Source organism: Rhinopithecus bieti, unplaced genomic scaffold (genome assembly GCF_001698545.2).
Source record: "Rhinopithecus bieti isolate Rb0 unplaced genomic scaffold, ASM169854v2 scaffold_15083, whole genome shotgun sequence".
In the NCBI taxonomy this organism is placed as follows: Eukaryota; Metazoa; Chordata; class Mammalia; order Primates; family Cercopithecidae; genus Rhinopithecus; species Rhinopithecus bieti.
In genome coordinates this window covers 90,159-109,597 of record NW_016808114.1, presented here as the reverse complement: position 1 = coordinate 109,597, position 19,439 = coordinate 90,159, and the positions used below count along the sequence as shown (strand labels likewise).

The 19,439-nt window shown below is 35.6% G+C and overlaps 1 pseudogene; it reads right to left on the bottom strand.

Moving 5' to 3' along the window:
* Positions 1–12,625: 12,625 nt before the first annotated feature.
* LOC108537826 (immunoglobulin-binding protein 1 pseudogene) lies at positions 12,626–13,633 on the bottom strand (annotated as a pseudogene).
* Between the last annotated feature and the right edge of the window lie 5,806 nt (positions 13,634–19,439).

The following is a 19,439-nucleotide window of genomic DNA, read 5'->3' as shown; positions in this document are numbered from 1 at the left end:
CTCCATTGTTTATCATTTTAATGTTTTTAGTTAACTAACACCTCAGTCTTTCAAATAATGGAGAAAAATGACCATAAACATGATAATAACTGCTGATTTTTAGTGATTATTCTATGACTGGTACTAGGACAAGCTCTTCCATGTAATATCTTGTCTAACCCTCAAGGCATTCAAAATAAGCAACAGTGATTGTCTCCATTTCATAGTTGAACACCTAAGGCTTGGAGGTGATTGGTAACTGCCCAAGAACTTGCAGTTGAAACCTGGGAGAGCTATAAGTCAAACCCAAAGTGTTTCATTCCTGTGGCAAAGATAATTAGTGCTCACGAAACAAACCAGACTTTTTCTATGTTTCCCAATCTTCTTTAAAATTACAGTTAGTCATGAGACTAAGTTTTGGCAAATTAGAATATAAGAGAACGTGAACGTCATCACTTTCAACTGGGTACATTCATAAATAGAGGAGCAGTCCCACTGAACTGTGTGGGGTTTTCATGAGTGAGAAGTAAAATTTGATGTACCAATCCACCGAGAGCTCCGTGTCTGTCTCTTGTCCACCCTGAGTAGGGCAACTACTGAAATCATGCTTTTAACCATGTAGTCATTACACTGGAAGTGGCTTCTACCGTAGAAACATTTGTGATGTCATCTTATTTCTGAAGATTTTACTGGGGCTTAGAAAATATTCACTTTTGTGAACAATCAAATTTTGTGTGGGTAAAATGATAAAATTTATTTAACTTCAGATTTTTCAACAGCTCTTAGAAGCTTTATAATCTTGTTTTTTTTTTTTTTTTTTTTTCCAAAAATATTGAGGGGAAAACATCCAAATTACATCTTAATAACCTAGAAAAATGCAATGAAAGAAAAAAGGCATGTTAACATATTATATATTTTTCTTCTGCTCTTGCCTTAATCAATGGTAGGCAAGCTTTAGGGGGTCCATATTTTATTTTTATTGTCTGCTTTTTTTCAGCTGCCTAAAGAAGGAGGAAGATTCTAGCTCACACATTTGCTATGTTTCACAGGACAGTTTTGTTCCTTAAGACATTAAATCTAGTTATTTTTGTAAGGGTATGTATAGAGAGACAGGAAGATGGGAAATCAAAAATATGTTTAGGTTTTGGTTATCAGAGAAGTAAAATCAGAAGGAGATCCGACGTACTAAAAATTAACTCTGCACTGCATACAAGTATACACTACTTTAAAAAAAATTCTGCAATTCTTGTAGAATATTGNTTATATATTTTCTTCTGCTCTTGCCTTAATCAATGGTAGGCAAGCTTTAGGGGTCCATATTTTATTTTATTGTCTGCTTTTTTTCAGCTGCCTAAAGAAGGAGGAAGATTCTAGCTCACACATTTGCTATGTTTCACAGGACAGTTTTGTTCCTTAAGACATTAAATCTAGTTATTTTGTAAGGGTATGTATAGAGAGACAGGAAGATGGGAAATCAAAATATGTTTAGGTTTTGGTTATCAGAGAAGTAAAATCAGAAGGAGATCCGACGTACTAAAAATTAACTCTGCACTGCATACAAGTATACACTACTTTAAAAAAAATTCTGCAATTCTTGTAGAATATTGCAGTAACTATCATTTTTCTCATTTTTACCCAAAAGAAAGCCCAGAGGAGAGGAGAGCTAATTAGTGACATAAGTGTGATTCAAGCTCCAGGAAATGAGAAATAATGCTGGAAAATTCTGAAATCTCTTCTCTCCTACAGACAGACTGCCAATCAAGCCATGTACCCATTAAGTAAAATTGGCCATTCAGAATTTTGTGAGTGCTACACCTCAATCAATGTTCCTTTCCTTTTGTTTTCCACCATGAAAATGTGGATTAAATGAGATAACAAACACTGTCTAGTAGAGTGTCTTGCTCTTTTAAGATAGCTGATGTTCATCCTTCTTCCTCTCACTCTCTCTTTATTTGTTTTTTTAAAAAAGAACTGTAATTCTTTTCTATCTTGATTTTCTAGTAACCACAAGCCCAACTTCTTCTCTACTTCAGGTATTTAGGGTTATTCATTCCTTTATACACTGAAGTTAGGATAGAGTCTTTTCCTTCAACTTGTTTCCATCTACATTATTTTCATTTATTTCCACAACCACTTTAGAACTAAAGATTGACTAATTCCATTTTAGAGTGGAGGAGAAAAATCGAAAGAGGTAAAGTGACTTGCTATAGGTCGTAAAACAAGTGACTAAGCTGGGAATAGAATCTGGATATTAAGATTTCAATTATTTTGAATTCAAATGAGGTGATTGTATTAAGAAGTTTATTTGTACATATCATCCACTGAAAACAAACTGAGGTGCCTTCTGCACTCAAATACACAAATACATCAACAGGGTCTTGAAATGTGCTTATGGGATTACTGTTGCTCTTTTGTACCTCATTGTCACCTCAAGACTTTATCATGAGAAACTATTGTTTCTTTAGCCTGAGCTCTAGAGAGAGCATGCATGGAACAAACCTGAAACCAGCTCTTAGCAAGAAGCCAAGCCCTGCTTAAGGGACCCTATCTTGAAGCAAATTTGCTTCCTGTGCACAGCCAAGAACCATGTATGAGTCAACAGGAATAGATGACTGTTGCTTTAAGCCACTGTGTTTTTAGTGATTTATAACCCAACATTAGCTGACCTTCAAACACAGACACACACATGCACACACACACACACACTCACTCACCAGGCACTGTCCTGTCAAGTCTTAACAGTATATAAGCTTTGAATAATCAGGGAGAAAAGCTGCAATGCCTATTGGGCCAAGAATGCAAGATTTCAGGACCTTCAATATGTTCTATCTAAAATACAATAGATTTAGAGACTCTATATCTCAGGATTATTTCAATTTTAAGCTACAGAAAGCCTAAAACAATCTGGTTTAGTAAATAATGGTGCACAAGACATAACAGCTCAGAGGCCCTTCCAGCTCCCAAGAGAACTTATCAATGGCTCAAAGATGCCAATCAAATTCATCTCACAGCTCCGTTTCCTCTGATTACACCTAATCCTCAGATCTAATAATAATCCCTTGGAGTTTTCAAGCTCTTGCTCCTAGAATGCAGCAGTTTTAAGTCTCACAAACTTGAATCACCAATTCCAGTGGAGAAGTAAGACTTATCCCAGCATTCCCAGCAAAAAATCCTAAGAGTCGATCTGATTAGATAAACCTGAGTCACATGCCCAGGACTCTGTACCTCAAACTGTGGCCAAGGAGTAATATTGCTAACTGAGTCAATCCTGAAGCTGGATCCTGAAGCCTCACATGTAATTAATTGTATTCAAATCACTTGGGCAGAAAACAGGAGCCATCTACTATAAACTCTCCATAATATGAAGAGAAAAACAGCCCATCAAAATTTGGCCTTCTGCCAAGTACAGGCTGTAAGAGGAAAAAGGAATTCACTAAGATCACTACTGGTTTGCACAGGGTTGAGCATTTTCTACTTTGAACAAGATTTACAGCAGTTTGCAAACATTTTTATGTAATTGAAGACCACAGAGTAGACTTTCCCGGGAGTCCAGACTGTTGCATTGAACATTATTCCCATTTGAAAAGATAAAATATCCATGCCATCCCAGAGACCGCCAAGCTAAAGCTGAATTGCTTTCTGGGGTGATTTACACATGGGTAGTAATCAGTCAGCTTAGCAATATGACACAGCCACTCACTGAAGCTGCGCAAAAAGCTGAGTGTGCTCTTTTGTGGGTGCTCTGGGGTTACAGAAACATGAAAAGCAAAAATGTTAATGTATATAGAGCTTAATACCTAGGTGATGGGTTGATAGGTGCACAAACCACCATGGCACACGTGTACCTATGTAACAAACCTGCACGTCCTGTACATGTATCCCAGAACTTAAAATTAAATTTAAAAAAAAAGCAAGACTGAAGCACGTAAAATTAACTGGCTTGAAAATTATTTCTAAAAATAGAAAAACAAGGTCGGATTTATTTGTTATAATTATGACTTATCAAATATTATACACAGGAAAATTTTTTAAAAACCAATATCAATAATAAGTCAAAACTTACTGACCCGCTATGATGTGCTATATTCAATACCAAGTGCTCTACATCATGAAATCCTCATAAAAATTGTATTATTGTTTTCATTTTCTGCAAGCAACTAGTCAAGCCATATGGCCAGTAAGTGGTAGAACCAAGATGGAACCCCTATTATCTCTCACCAATCTGAATGTTCCATGAGCTGTTATATCATCAGGGCAACACAGACTGTTACCACAGAACAAAGTAGCAAACTATGTAGAGTGAATTTAATTTCCAAAATCTTCCAAATGATTTACTGTGATGTGAGTAATGGAAACAGCGATGGATACGGGTTTAGGTGGCGGGGAAATGGGCTAACATAGACCATTTTAATTACCTGAAAGGGTAATTTCTCCAAATTCCAAATGTCTTTATTAAGAAATCATTCACTCGGATGTGTGTTTGGCCTGATGAAGACTTGTGCATTAGCACCTAATATTTATTTGTTGAATAAAAGTAATACTCAAAATGGGCTAAATCATTTCCTAGAACCCCATTTTTTAAAATTGTAGTCTACCTGGTGTGGGAAGGAATAGCTAGATACTTATAATTGATTTAAAGGAATTCTAAATTTTTTAAATTTAAATTTTGATGGGTCTATTAGCTTCTTGAAATAATAAGAAACTAAAAAGTACTTCACAAACTTTTGTTAAACATATCTTCTTTGTTGTTCAAATCCAAAATTATCTACTTATTTACATTTTCTAGTACAAAAGGATTTTATGCACTATAGGATTACAATATAAATAATTTTAGTGGGAAAATGTTTTCAAAACAATCATTTTGTATACTTGTGTATTTAAATCAGATAAATTCAATATTGGATCGCAATGTATTTATCTTTCTACTGATCAAAATGTCCAAAATGCATTGACGCAACTCTGAGAATCTAGGAGTATGTATAGTGTTATTGATCATTTTGTCATTAGAGATTTTTGGTTAGTTTGTGTGTTATACAATGCTGCTTAGCACTCGTATCTCTTGTGTGTTTGCAGCACTCAATTTTACAGTGAAAGTAATTTCTTAAAATCTTGCCACCTCTTCTTTCTCTTACTTCTATGAGAATAATTTGTGGTTCTGACTTTTCACCTAGCTTCAAGTTCAATCATTTTGTTGTTGATAATCCCAGCCCTTCATACATTGCTTCCAGAGGAAGATCTTTGATACCAACGCACAACAGAATTCTTAAAGTAATTCTGATGGACAGACTTAGTACTTTCTTTTTCCCCACAAGCCCAGTTCTTGTCTTACCCATGAAATTGCTATGCTATGAATTTTATTAGGCTCGAAGTCTTAATACTCTTTTTCCTGCTGAGAAATGAAGAGGATATAGGTCCCTGGATAAACTTATCCGCTGGGAAGGGAACACAGAAATGTAATCTTCTAATTGGCCTCATATCATTTGGCTGTGCTCCGCACAAACGCATCTGAAGACATTTATCTGACTCTAAAGCTGAGATCTTCATGAAAGCAGGTTAGCTTTCCTAGATTCAAATAACTGGGTTTATATCCTCTAACCTAAGGGTGACTTTTGAGTATTAAACCAGACCTGTGTGTTCAAAGAGAAGTGGCCTTAAAATAGTTTAGATTTGCTGTGAATGGCAAAGGGTTGAACAGTAGAGAGAGAGAGAAATGGCTGGACAACACTTCCTGCTATTAAAAAGCCTACCTTCAACTTGCTGATTGAGAAGAAATAATACAGTACCTTGCAAATAAACCATGTTGATGGATGCCTTCTGCTAGAATGGAGCTCACTGTATTTACTCTCTTTCTGTTTGATGTCAGCATCTTAGCACTCAGCATGAACTCTACTACAGCTAACTGTCGAAATAAGTTATTTCTAGTCGATAATGAATGCTTCTCTAACATGTTATTATTGAAAATAACAGGTTCCAAATGTGTGACCGAACGGCATACAATTCATTTTCTTTCTCTGTAAGAATTGGATTTTCTTGTCATTAGAGCTGAACTGTGTGTCGACACTATGCTAAGTTAGAACATCCAGAATCCCAACCAAAGGCAAGAAGTTGTGTTGAAAGATTAGAATAACAAGTGCAATTGAACAGTGGTTTACAATCCGCGAACAGCTTTCAGAGTACTCTCTTCGGAATGTCTCACTTTCTAAAGAATATAACAAATGTATTTTTATTCCCATTTTAGCAAAGAGTGGATTTAGGTATGGGGCATTTAAGAGAGTTACCCAAATCTCAAAACCAGTAATTGAGAGCACTGAGGCTCAAACCCTTAACATCTGCTTCGAAATTTAATTTTTCCTTCTTCCGAAAGTTTTTTTTTGAGACAGAGTCTCACTCTGTCACCCAGGCTGGAGTACAGTGGCACCATCTCGGCTCACTGCAACCTCTGCCTCCTGGGTTCAAGCGATTCTTCCGCCTCAGCCTCCCGAGTAGCTGGGATCACAGGCACATGCCACCACGCCCAGATAATTTTGTATTTTTGTAAAGACGGGGTTTCACCATATTGGCCAGGCTGGTCTCAAACTGCTGACCTCGTTATCCGTCCACCTTGGCCTCCCACAGGACTGGGATTACAGATGTGAGCCACAGCACCCCGCCAAAGTAAAATATTATTATCTAGATATTACTTTTCTACTTTGAACAATAGAAAAGGCAAAGTACAAAGGCCCATGACAGAATATTAGTAACGAAAAGCAGCACAGGGAATATTAGCAGCTGTACCTTCGCTGTTGCATTAGGTCACACAATAGATATAAAAGTGGCATAGACAGGATTTTTAAAATGTATGGCTTGCTCAAAATCACATTTCACGGCATACATTTAAGAAACTATTTTGAAAATCCTATTTTTTATGTATTGCTATTTTATCCCTAAATGTTATATTAAGTAATTATTAGAACTAAACATGTTTAGCAGATACTTGTAGGTAAACACACAAGATTTATTGTTTTAGAAACACAGATGCGTATAAAGAGGTTTATAATTTGTCTCCTCCTTTCCTTCATTCTTTCTTTCCATTTTCCTTTCTCTTTCTTTCCATTCACAGTTATTTATTAGGGACCTACTAGTGTTAGGGTGAGTATAACTTGGATCCTTTAGTCTTTATCCCTTTTCCAAATGTTCTTTCTGTGATTAGCAATCATGTACTATGAAAGATTTAAAGTCTGTTCAGAGCGCTAAGCTAAGCCAATGCTTAATACTATTAACAGCACTGGTGTTAAAATAAATTTAGAGTCATTTGTTTTAAATGACTAGTGGATCACTTAACTCAACTGTTGACAAACATAGTAGAGCTAACATATAGCTCCTGAAGCTTCTTCCTGCTCAATTATCTAAAAGGCCTTGACATCAATCCTTTATTGTGTTATTTGTCAAGCAAAGAGTAGCTAAGGGGTCTGAAAAATTCTAATGCTCACTACAAATAGCAAAACAGCTGAAAACTGTCAAAGGCTGCTATCCAGGTTTGGGGCACCTGTGTCCTCTCAAATCACAGCGAGAGTTCACCAAAAGGTAACAAATGATGGCAAGGAAGAGTAATGGTGCCAGAAGAAATGGTGCAGCGCTCTGAGAAAAGCTCATTTGGCAGGAAGGTTTGTGTCTGTACATTGTGCACCCATTATGATAAAGCAATTTTGTCACCCTCTACCTTTCTCTTTCCCTCTTATTAAATATCAAAACGAGGCTGAGATATATCATGTGGAATTTTGTGAGAATGATAGTACATTGCATCTAGGACAGCATTAAGTGGAGAAGTTCATTAAAAATACTAGCATCACTTTAGGAGGCAGAGGCGGGCAGATCACCTGAGGTCAGGAGTTCGAGACCACCCTGGCCAATGTGGTGAAACCCCCATCTCTACTAAAAACAAAAAAATTAGCCAGGCATGGTGGCTGACACCTGTAATCCCAGCTACTCGGGAAGCTGATGGGGAATCGCTTGAACCCGGGAGGTTGCAGTGAGCTGAGATCGCGCCATTGCACTCCAGCCTGGGCAACAAGAGCAAAACTCTGTATCAGAAAAAATAATAATAATAAAAAAATACATCTAGAACCCACCTAATTATTTCTCGCCTGTCAATTTTGAGTGGAGTTCAGGAATTCCTATCTTTAATAAATACACCAGACCATTCTTATGCATCTGGCTTGAGGGCTGTCTTTTGAAACCAGAAGTCTAGATGACCCAACAAATAGCACCCTGGAAAAGTAGAGACACACTGCTCCCAGGGTTTGGCTTCATTGCCCATAATAGGTATTCAATACTTTAAGTCTCTGAATTGGTAATTTGCTCAAATTGTAAAATATCTGTCAAATCTAGCATGTTTGAAAATTGTAGTATCAACTGCAGTTTCCCTATCTTTAAACCTTGAATCATTTTAAGCGTTCACCCTCAAATACCTTCTGATCCAAGCTTCATTAGGATTTTTTTTTTTTTAATGCTGTGGCTACATTGATGAGCTTTATTTCAGCATGCCTGAATTAGTTTCTTAAGAGGTTAAATATAATTGTGAATTGAGAAAATATGAACCAATGCAGAGGCAAAATTATTTTATTTTCCTTTCAATGTGCAGTAATGTGCTTTCAGCATGCATGAGAGCCTGATGAATATATTAAAAGGCAATTTCCAAATCGTATATTGATTTTTGTACAACGTAAAAGAGGTATACATATCTGATGGAAACTCTCATAAAGGGGCATAAATCTTAAATTAAAAGTGAAAAAAATAAAATTTAAAATATAGCACCTAGTAATAAAATACATTAGTGCCCATTTTCTTCTGATACATTGGAACATAAACTGTCCTGTGTTATTAAGCTATTTTTCAATAATAATTAGCAGAGTAAGCACAAAGTCTTTAAAAACTTTAGTCATTTCTCTAGCTTTAGCCTGCCATCTAATCTATGAAATGACTATTCTGAGAGCAGACAATTCATCATATATTATGCTCTATCAAAAACTCATTAAATTGCCATTGATGAAGATCGCAAAGTTCATGGCAGGTTTTCTGTTTAGCATCTTGCCTCAAGTGAAGGCACCTATTTATTGGGGAAGTCATACTCAAAACCAAAATGTTGCTATGTAAATAATAAGGGCTCCTTATGAAGATAACTTGATTGCCATGGAGTTTCTGCTTAATATAAACAAAGCAAAAGATGTAATTGTTTAGCACTAAGTAAAAGCTACAGTGTAAACATAATCATCCACATACTTGGCTTGTGTAAAAACATTAACATTGAATTTTTGAAATTAGAGCTGGCATTTGGTCATTAGGCACCCAAAGAGTACTCTGGCCAGTGGGTTCTTGAATTGGTAGGTTTCTATCCTGATTGGGCAATGCCTTACCCTTCTGATTCTTTAATGCTTTGAGTGTATCACTCTCATCTGTAGGCATCAATAGAGGAATGTGATTGTACTTTTCTTGCCTTCCCAACCTTGTTGCTTATGATGACATCCAAGGATGAATTTTTTTAAACTCATTAAACACACTCTCACTAAGACTAAACATACTATTGGACAGTAAAATGTAGGAATTAATTTTCAGTAAAATTATAAGCCTATCTTTTTTCAGGAAAATTAACTATACATAAGAGAAAGAATAGGAAAATAAAGGAGGCTCTCGAAGTGCTGAAGCAGCCGATTGAGTTGCTTAGACAGTGAAGGCCCTTCTAGCCTGATAATTCTTACCATCTGAGTTAACTTTGTTATTACACAAAGAGGAAACAAGCACAGAGATGACAAGGGATTCAAAAATCTCACAGTTCATTTAATGCAGAATTTGGACCATAGTATAATCTACGCAAATAATAAGCACATCCAAAAATATGTACAATAGATGGATGATTAAACAAGACCATTGAGAGAAAGGACCTTTCCATGACACAAGCAGTTCTCAAACTTGCTTTCCCTCACTGTGACATACCTCAGAGAGAATATTGACCTGCATGACTAACATTCACTGCTTTTCACTAGTGAAGTGAATGTTTGTGGAGACAGATACCTCATTTACCATAATGTGATTGTTATGCATTGCAAGCCTATTTTAAAACATCTCATGTAACCCATAAATAACTCATTTGTACATACTAAGAAGAGCATCAAGTTATGCAAAATTTCCGGGAACCCAGCTGTAATTCTTCCTCATTTCTTCCTCAACCCACCATTGTGACTTAACATCATATTTGAAAGCTGTTATACTACTTAATGCTACCAAAATCATGAACAAGCTGGAAGTTAGGGGTCTCTGGAGTTGGCATTTAGGATATTGAAGTAATACATTATAATTAAAAAGTCTACTGCCCTTGGCTTGCTGACATGATTTTGAAACCTTAAATCCCCAGTCACCTACTTCTGGTGATTTCTATAAGAAATACAGGTCATTCAATAACAAAGAATGTATAAGTCTAGGATATTTTCTGACTTCTACATTCAGTGAACATGTATTTGTAAATATTATCTTTACCCATAGCAAAAATTTAGTTATAAATTGAGTAGAGCTATGAATAATAACTTCCTTTATTCTATAATATTTGTAAACCTGAGATTTGAAATATAAGTTGCAATTAAGCTAAAAGCAGAGTAATTTTAATTTTAAATTTTATATTTTATGGGTACGTAGTAGGTATGTATATTTATGGGATACTTTGATACAGGCATGCAATGCATAATAATTACATCATGGTAAATGGAATATCTTTCCCCTCAAGTGTTTATACTTTGTGTTACAAACAATCCAATTATACTATTGCATTTATTTTAAAACATAAGATTAAATTATTATTTACTATAGTCATTCTGCTGTCCTAGCAAATATTAGGTCTTATTCTTTCTAACTATTTTACTGAACCCATTAACTGTCCCCACTTTCCCCCCACACTCCACTACCCTTTCTAGCCTCTGATATTCATCCTTCTACCCTCTATCTCCATGAGTTCAGTTGTTTTAATTTTTAGCTCTCACAAATAAGTTTGAACATGCAAGTTTGTCTTTCTGTGCCTGGCTTATATGACTTAACACAATGACATCCAGTTCCATCCACGTTGTCACAAATGACAGGATCTCATTCCTTTTCATGGCTGTATAGTACTTCATTGTGTGTATGCACCACATTTTCTTTATCCATTTGTCTATTGATGGACACTTAGATTGCTTCCAAATTGTGACTATTGTAAATAGTTCTTCAGTAAACATAGAAATGCAGATATCTCTGGAATATTTTGATTTACCTTCTTTTGGGTACATATCTAGCAGTGTGTGATTGCTGGATCTTATGGTAGCTCTATTTTTAGATTTTTGAGAAAGCTCCAAAGTGTTCTCTGTAGTGGTTGTGCTAATTGACATTTTCACCAACAGTGTTTGAGGGTTCCATTTTCCTCATATCAACTCTGACATTTGTTATTATCTGTCTTTTGGATATAAGTCATATTTAACTGGGTGAGATAATATCTCACTGTAGTTTCAATTTGCATTTCTCTCATGATCAATGATATTGAGCACCTTTTCATATACTTGTTTATCATTTGTATGTCTTCTTTTGAGAAATGTCTATTCATAACTTTTGTCTATTTTTTATTGGATTATTAGATTTTTCCTATAAAATTGTTTGAGCTCCTTACACATTCTGGTTGTTAGTCCCTTGTCAGATGGGTAGTTTGCAAATATTTTCTCCCATTTTATGGGTTGTCTCTTCACTTTGTTGATTGTTTTCTTTGCTATGCAGAAGCTTTTTAGCTTAATGTGATTCCATTTGTCCATTTTTGCTTTGGTTGCCAGTGCTTATAGGGTATCATTCAATAAATCTTTGCTCCAGACCAATGTCCTGGAGAATTTTCTCAATGTTTTCTTGTAGTAGTTTCACTGTGAAGTCTTAGATTTAAGTCTTTAATTCATTTTCATTTGATTTTTGTATATGGTGAGACATAGGTGTCTAGTTTCATTCTTCTGCTTATGGATGCACAGTTTTCACAAAACCATTTATTGAAGAAATTGTCTTTTCTTCAATGTATTTTTTTGGCACCTTTATTTAAAATGAGTTCACTGTAGGTTTGTGGCTTCGTTTCTGGGTTCTCTATTCTGTTCCATTGGTCTCTGTGTCTGTTTTTGTGCCAGTACCTTGCTGTTTGGGTTAATATAGTTCTGTAGTATAATTTGAAATTAGGTAATGTGATTCCTCCAGTTTTGTTCTTTGTCTCAGAATAGCTTTGTCTATTCTGAGTTGTTTGTGGTTTCATTTAAATTTTGGGATTTTTTTTCTATTTGTGTGAAGAATATAATTGGTATTTTGATAAGGATTGCATTGATTCTGTAGATTGTTTTGGGTGGTATGGACATTTTAACAATATTGATTCTTCCAATCCATTAACATGGAATATCTTTTCATTTTTTGTGTGTCTTCAATTTCTTTCGTGAGTGTTTTATTATTTACTTATTTATTATTATCATTTTTAAATCACTTGACACTTTATTGAATGCAAAGTAAGATTTAGCATCTTTGACTTCATTGTACACAGCTGAAGTGGGAGCCCAGGGAGGGAAAGACTACATGGTTTTCCTTGGCCAGCGAGGTGTGCACCCTGCAGTCCTGTCGCGTTGTGGGAAGATCAGCCCATGTTCTGTTGGTTGCCATTGACCCTAGGATGGATGTCCTTCCAGTCATCCCATTCCCAAGCTCTGTAGAGTGTTTATTTCGTCACTCTCTTCCTCCTTTTCTTCTTGATCTTCCTGTTGCTGAGCTGCTTTTCTGAATTCCTCTGATGTTGCCGTGGCTATTTCCTGATTTGGTAACGCTCCATTCCATATTTCCAATGTTGTTCATAACAGTCAGTCACCATCATAGTTGCCAGACTTGAATAACCAGCTCCAAATACTTTGGCTTGGACATGTTCCTGGTGAGAATGAAGGGTTTCACTGGAGGCCTCTCCAGGCGAGATGTGTTAGAAATTGAGGGCTCTCTTGAAGAGTCTCTTTCTCTCAGGATCTTTATTTCCTGGTCAATGCTCTCAATCTCTTCTAAGCTGATATCAAACCAGTTCTGAGGTGAAGAACATAATATTCACGAACACGTCCATCATCTGATTGACCACTTTCCACAGTAGATTTCATTGCAGACAACCTATGCTCCAACTCTTTCTTCTGCTTGTATCTCTCTATTTTAGCCTGTCTTTGAGATGCCGTAGAAATGAGGCTAGGATAAGCCATGGAGGAATTAGCAGTGTGATTTTCAGCTGAGTTGTTCTCAGTTTGGGGCAGCTCAAACTCTGCCACATGAGAGTAATGGCACTGAGTAAAGTAGTTTATAAAGTGTTTTGGAGCTCGCTGCAAATGATCTAGACGCTTGCTGGGGTCAACTTGCTTCATGGTGGGGGCACCAACAGGTACTTCAGGTCGGTGGAAGCAATCTCTTACAAATCTTCATTTTGGATGAATAAGTCAAGCTTTGGTAACATTTTGGCAGCCTTCTCAAGGAGGTCCAGGCCCTTGAACACCTTCTCCTGGACTATCCAGGAACTGACAGGTTCAGTAGCTACTTCTACTTCATCCAGAAGCTGTTTGCCAGTTTTGAACAGCTTAGGGAGCCACGGCAGCAGTAGCTTGTCTTCAGCAGCCATCTTGGGGAGGGAGCCATGAGTGTTTTATAGTTTTTATTATAGAGATCTTTCACTTCTTTGGTTAATTTAATTCCTAGGCATCTAATTTTATTTGTGGTTATTGTAAATAAGATTACTTCTTTATTTCTTTTTCAGATTGTTCAATGTGGGGATGTAGAAATGCTACTTATTTTTGTATGTTGATTTTGTACCCTGTAACTTTACTGAATTTGTCAATTAGTTCTAATAGCTTTTCAGTGGAGTCTTCAGTTTTTCCCAAACATAACATCATATCATCTGCAAACAAAGATAGCTTGATTTCTTCCTTTCCAGTTTGGATGTCTTTTATTTATTTCTCATATCTGATTGCTCTAGCTAGAACTTCCAATAATATGTTTAATACAGTAGTGACAATGGGCCTCCTTGTCGTGTTCCAGATCTTAGGGGAAAGGCTTTTAGTTAGTCTGTTATACATGGCTTTTATTGTGTTGAGGTAGGTTCCTTCTATACCTTGTTTTCATGAGGGTTTTTTTTTTTTTTTTTTTTTTTTATTGTGAAGAGATGTTGAATTTTATCATGAAGGATGTTAAATTCACTCCTCCTTTATTTTTCAGAATAGTTTGAATAGGATTGATATTAGCTCTTCTTGAAATGGTTGGTCAATGAAGCCATCGGGTCCCAGGCTTTGCTTTACTGGGAGACTTTATTATGGCTTTAATCTTATTACTTGTTATTGGTGTTTTCAGGTTTTCAGGTTCTGGATTTCTTCAGGGATCAATCTTGGCAAGTTGTATATATCTAAGAATTTATTCATTTCCTCTAGATTTTCCAATCTATCAGCATCCAGTTGCTGACAGTAAAAAGCAGAATAATTCCTAATCATCATATCAGCAATGTTTCAAAATAAATATTCAGAAATGTATTTCTAGAGAAGACAGGAAGATACTTGGAAATACCTTTAAATTAAAAGTTAATAATTGGTTTTCTATATAATTAAATCAACTGAACCGAACTTAAAATGTTTCTACTGGCTCATTGTGCTTTTAAGTTGCCTTAAGTTAACTTTCAAGATTAGTAACTGGTGAATTGTTCTAACACAATTAGCTTCACTTAATTACAATAAAATTGATATAAAATGTAAAAGCCAAGAAAACAAAGTGATTTCACTAAGGTGCAAATAAAATTGTGTGTATCGTGTGTGCGTGCACGTTTATATGTAATTGATATACACATTTTAAAACATTCAATTAATACAGGATTCAAAACATATAAAGAGAAAAATACGTAAAGTACAAGTCAATGCCCTGTTTTAATCCAATTTCACAGTGAGAATTGCTCACTTGTATCTTTTGAGATTCAGGGAAAAAAGTTTCTCAATGCACAGATTTACAGTAGAAATGATTCTGAAAAAATATTAATCCTAAAACACTAAGTCCACATTGCCAGTCATAAGTTTTTTTCTTCCACCCGAGATCCATAGTAGAAAAGGAAAACAGGCATAACTCCATTTATACTTTATTTAAGCACTTATCCATTACTAATTTCCTTAGATTTGAGCCTCAGAAAATCTGGAGATTGAGTAAAATTTGCATAAATAGGGTGATAATATTTGCCACTAAGGTACAATGATATTTCTTGGACTCCTTGAAATCAAGGTCAGTTGTAATTATTGCACTATTTCTACTATAAGGCTTGCGTCTTTACTGACATTAAAGGGTATATGAGCCCCTTACTGTAAGACTGCATAGTGCAAAGATTATATAAACGAATGTAAATCACCATGAAAATCTAGTTCATTCCACTGTTACCACATACCATTTTACAGTTCTAAATACCAATAATTTTCCAAATGTGTGACCCATGGCCTCATTAAGCATAAGAAGGCTTGGCACCTTGGCACTCTTATTTTCAGACTCAAAAAATCAGTGCTGCCCATATTCTTTCATGTCGCCTCTAACATGACTTTCTTCATCTGAATTTACACAAGAGTAAAGGGAGTTTGCTCAAAACTCAGGCAAAGTAACTGAAAACCTTTAAAGCAATTCCAGGATTTAATGTGCATTGAGAAAACATTTCTCTATAGAGACAAAAACTAAAAAAACACATTAGAATATGTATGACCGCCACATTCTCTGGTTCTATCTCACTGCCAAACAGCAGGATACATAGAAGGAAATACAGACACTCTGCATAAACATATGTTAATGCTTGCAAGACTTTTTTTTTTATTATACTTTAAGTTCTAGGGTACATGTGCACAATGTGCAGGTTTGTTACATATGTATGCATGTGCTGTATTGGTTTGCCGCACCCATTAACTCATCATTTACATTAGGTATTTCTCCTGATGCTATCCCTGCCCCCTCCCCCCACCCCATGACAGGCCCCGGTGTGTGATGTTCCCTACTCTGTGTCAAGTGTTCTCGTTGTTCAATTCCCATCTATGACTGAGAACATGCAGTGTTTGGTTTTCTGTCGTTGTGATACTTTGCTCAGAATGATGGTTTCTAGCTTCATCTATGTCCCTACACAGGACATGAACTCATCCTTTTTTATGGTTGCATAGTATTCCATGGTGTATATGTGCCACATTTCCTTAATCCAGTCTATCACTGATGGACATTTGGGTTGGTTACAAGTCTTTGCTATTGTGAATAGTGCCATAATAAACATATGTGTGCATGTGTCTTTATAGCAGCATGATTTATAATCCTTTGGGTATATACCCAGTAATGGGATGGCTGGGTCAAATAGTATTTCTAGTTCTAGATCCTTGACGAATTGCCACACTGTCTTCCACAATGGTTAAACTAGTTTACAGTCCCACCAACAGGGTAAAAGTGTTCCTGTTTCTCCATATCCTCTCCAGCACCTGTTGTTTCGACTTTTTAATGATTGTCATTCTAACTGGTGTGAGATGGTATCTCATTGTGGTGTTGATTTGCATTTCTCTGATAACCAGTGATGATGAGTATTTTTTCATGTGTCTGTTGCTTGCCAACAAATTTTCAAAATGAAATAAGGCATATCCTAGAAAACTTCTCCAAGTAAATATCTCCCTTGTAGAAGGCTTTTTGGTATTCAATACCCAGTGCTCCAGTACATTTTTTTATATCTTAATATCTTACCAAAATGTTATTTAGCAAATATTTATATAAGAACATTCTGTATTTAAATCTGCAAAATGCAATACAAATATTTATCACAAAATGATTTTGAAAAAAAAAACTTAACTCATTTATTCTTTTGAGAAATGTCTATTCTAATCATTTTCCCATCTTTTGATCGGATTCTTAGATTTTCCCTATAGAGTTGTTTGAGCTCCTTATATATTCTGGTTATTAATCCCTTGTCAGATGAGTATTGAGCTACCATATGATCTGGCACTCCCACTGCTGGGTATATACCCAAAAGAAAGGAAGTCAGTATATTGAAGAGATAATCTGCACTCCTATGTTTGTTGCAGCATTGTTTACAATAGCTAAGATTTGGAAGCAATCTAAGTGGCCGTCAATAGAAAAATAGATAAAGAAAATGTGGTACACATACACAATAGAGTGCTATTCAGCCATAAAAAAGAATGAGATCCAGCCACTTCCAACAGCATGGGTGAAATCATTATAAGTAAAATAAGCCAGGTACAGAGAAACAAGCATTGCATGTTGTCACTTATTAGTGGGATCTAAAAATCAAAACAGTTTAACTCATGGACAGAGAGCACAGAAGGATGGCTACCAGGGGCTAGGAAGGATAGTAGGGGGTGGTGAAGAGGTAGGGATAATTAATGGGTACAACAAAATTAAAAGAATGAGTAAGACCTACCATCTGATAGCATAACAGAGTGACTATAGTCAATAATAACTATACATTTTAAAATAACTTAAAGAGTGTAATTGGATGTTTGCAAGTCCATGGATAAATTCTTGGGAGAATGGATACCCCATTCTTAATCATGTATTTATTTTACATTTTAATGACTGTGTCAAAACATATCATGTACCTCATAATTATATATACCTATTATGTACCTACAACAATTAAAAAGTAAAAAAGTAAAAAGCACTTCAAATTATATTCTAAACACCATTGATCATAAGATACAATTACACCTAGACATTTTGACACAGATCACTGGGTGCCAAGGATAAGTGCCTCTTGTATACTAGTGAATCTGAGGCACCATTGTTTCATAATCAGTGGAAGGAATTCTCAGCCATAGTGGGCTTGTCCTGACTGTATTTCCGCATGCTACATTTTTAAAGAGGGCATCAGAGGGAGTCATTATTTCTGTTCTGGATAAAGAGACTAATTGTGAACTTATTTTTTTTTTTTTTATCAGTACCGGTGACAGGCATTTGCTGAGACATAGTGACAGGTGTAAAGTTGACCTCTTTCTTACATAGCCTTTGTTTCTTCCTAGTGTGTCATGGATTCCTAAAAAGTTAACAAAATGCTAAAGGAATCTGTGAAGAAGGAAGCAGACTAAAGAGAAAAAAAGAAAGATTAACAAACCATACTCATTGATAACAGAAATAATTTGTGGATTGTTTCTATCATAACCACTATTTATTAAAGTTTTAGTTTATTTAAAAGTAAATTTAAGTAAAATTTAAAACTGTCCCGTCACATAGTTCATGCTGCAATGTTATAATGAAAGTATTGCAGATGATCCAATGGATTGGAAGTTTCTATTAGGGATTGGAGAAAACTAATTTAAATTTTCAATAATGATTATAAGTAATTCCCAATTTTAATTTATAATCCACCCTTTAAAATTTAGAAACAATACTAATACTTTATGATAAACTTCACTCTACGATATACCTATTTATATTTTACTTACTATGCTAGAGATAATTTATGTAACACTTCACACACTATTTTGGTGATAGATCTGCATTATGCCAAGTGAACAATGAAATAAAGGGTTACATAAGTCAAAATCTCAACTCTCCTGCTGCTCTACGTACTAGCAGCATGGCTAGGCAAGTTGTGTTATTGCTCAGTCTCTTCATTTGCTCAATTGTTGTGATATTAATAGGGCCTACTGCATAGGGTAATTTTGGTTGAAAATGTAGAGTAGCTCATACTGTAAAAGTCATACTGAAAAAGGCTTTCCATCCAAGTAAATACTGCTTTTTAACTGTTTTAACCCAATTGTCCTTGTCTATGGAATCCACTACATAATATAACCTACCTTACAGAGTTGTGAGGATTAAACATATGCGTGGATGTTGTTTTTAGTTCAAAATCTGCATCAGAATGAATTCTTAATAAATGTGATCTTTTATTTTTATCATCATTGTGAAAATCCAGTGTGCTAGACTTTTCATTTTCATACAGATTTAAAAGCCCTTTCTACAGACATCTGGACTGAGAAATAAGCCATGGCTGGCTTTTGCTGTGTGAGGGAACAAACAATCCCCAGGGTCAGATCCTGACACAGAAATGTCATGGGGAACTTCAATCAACAGCAAACCACCTTAACCCACAAGGACAGGAAAACGCTGTAAAAGATAGATGAGACCACTGAAACAAAAAACTAAAGTAAAACAAAACTAGTATGTCATCATAATAGTGAACTTTTAAGAACACAGTTACTATTACTTTTTAGTCTCTCTAGCCTATTCACTGATTAAATATATTTGCCTCCAAGCACTAGGCTCTGCTCTTGCCTCAAGAAAATTATATACCTCTTTTCCCTAAAAAAGCTTTATTTTGATCCAAGATGTATATATTTCCTCAGGCTACATTTTTAAAGAGGGCATCAGAGGGAGTCATTATTTCTGTTCTTGATAAAGTGGCTAATTGTGAACTTACCTTTTTT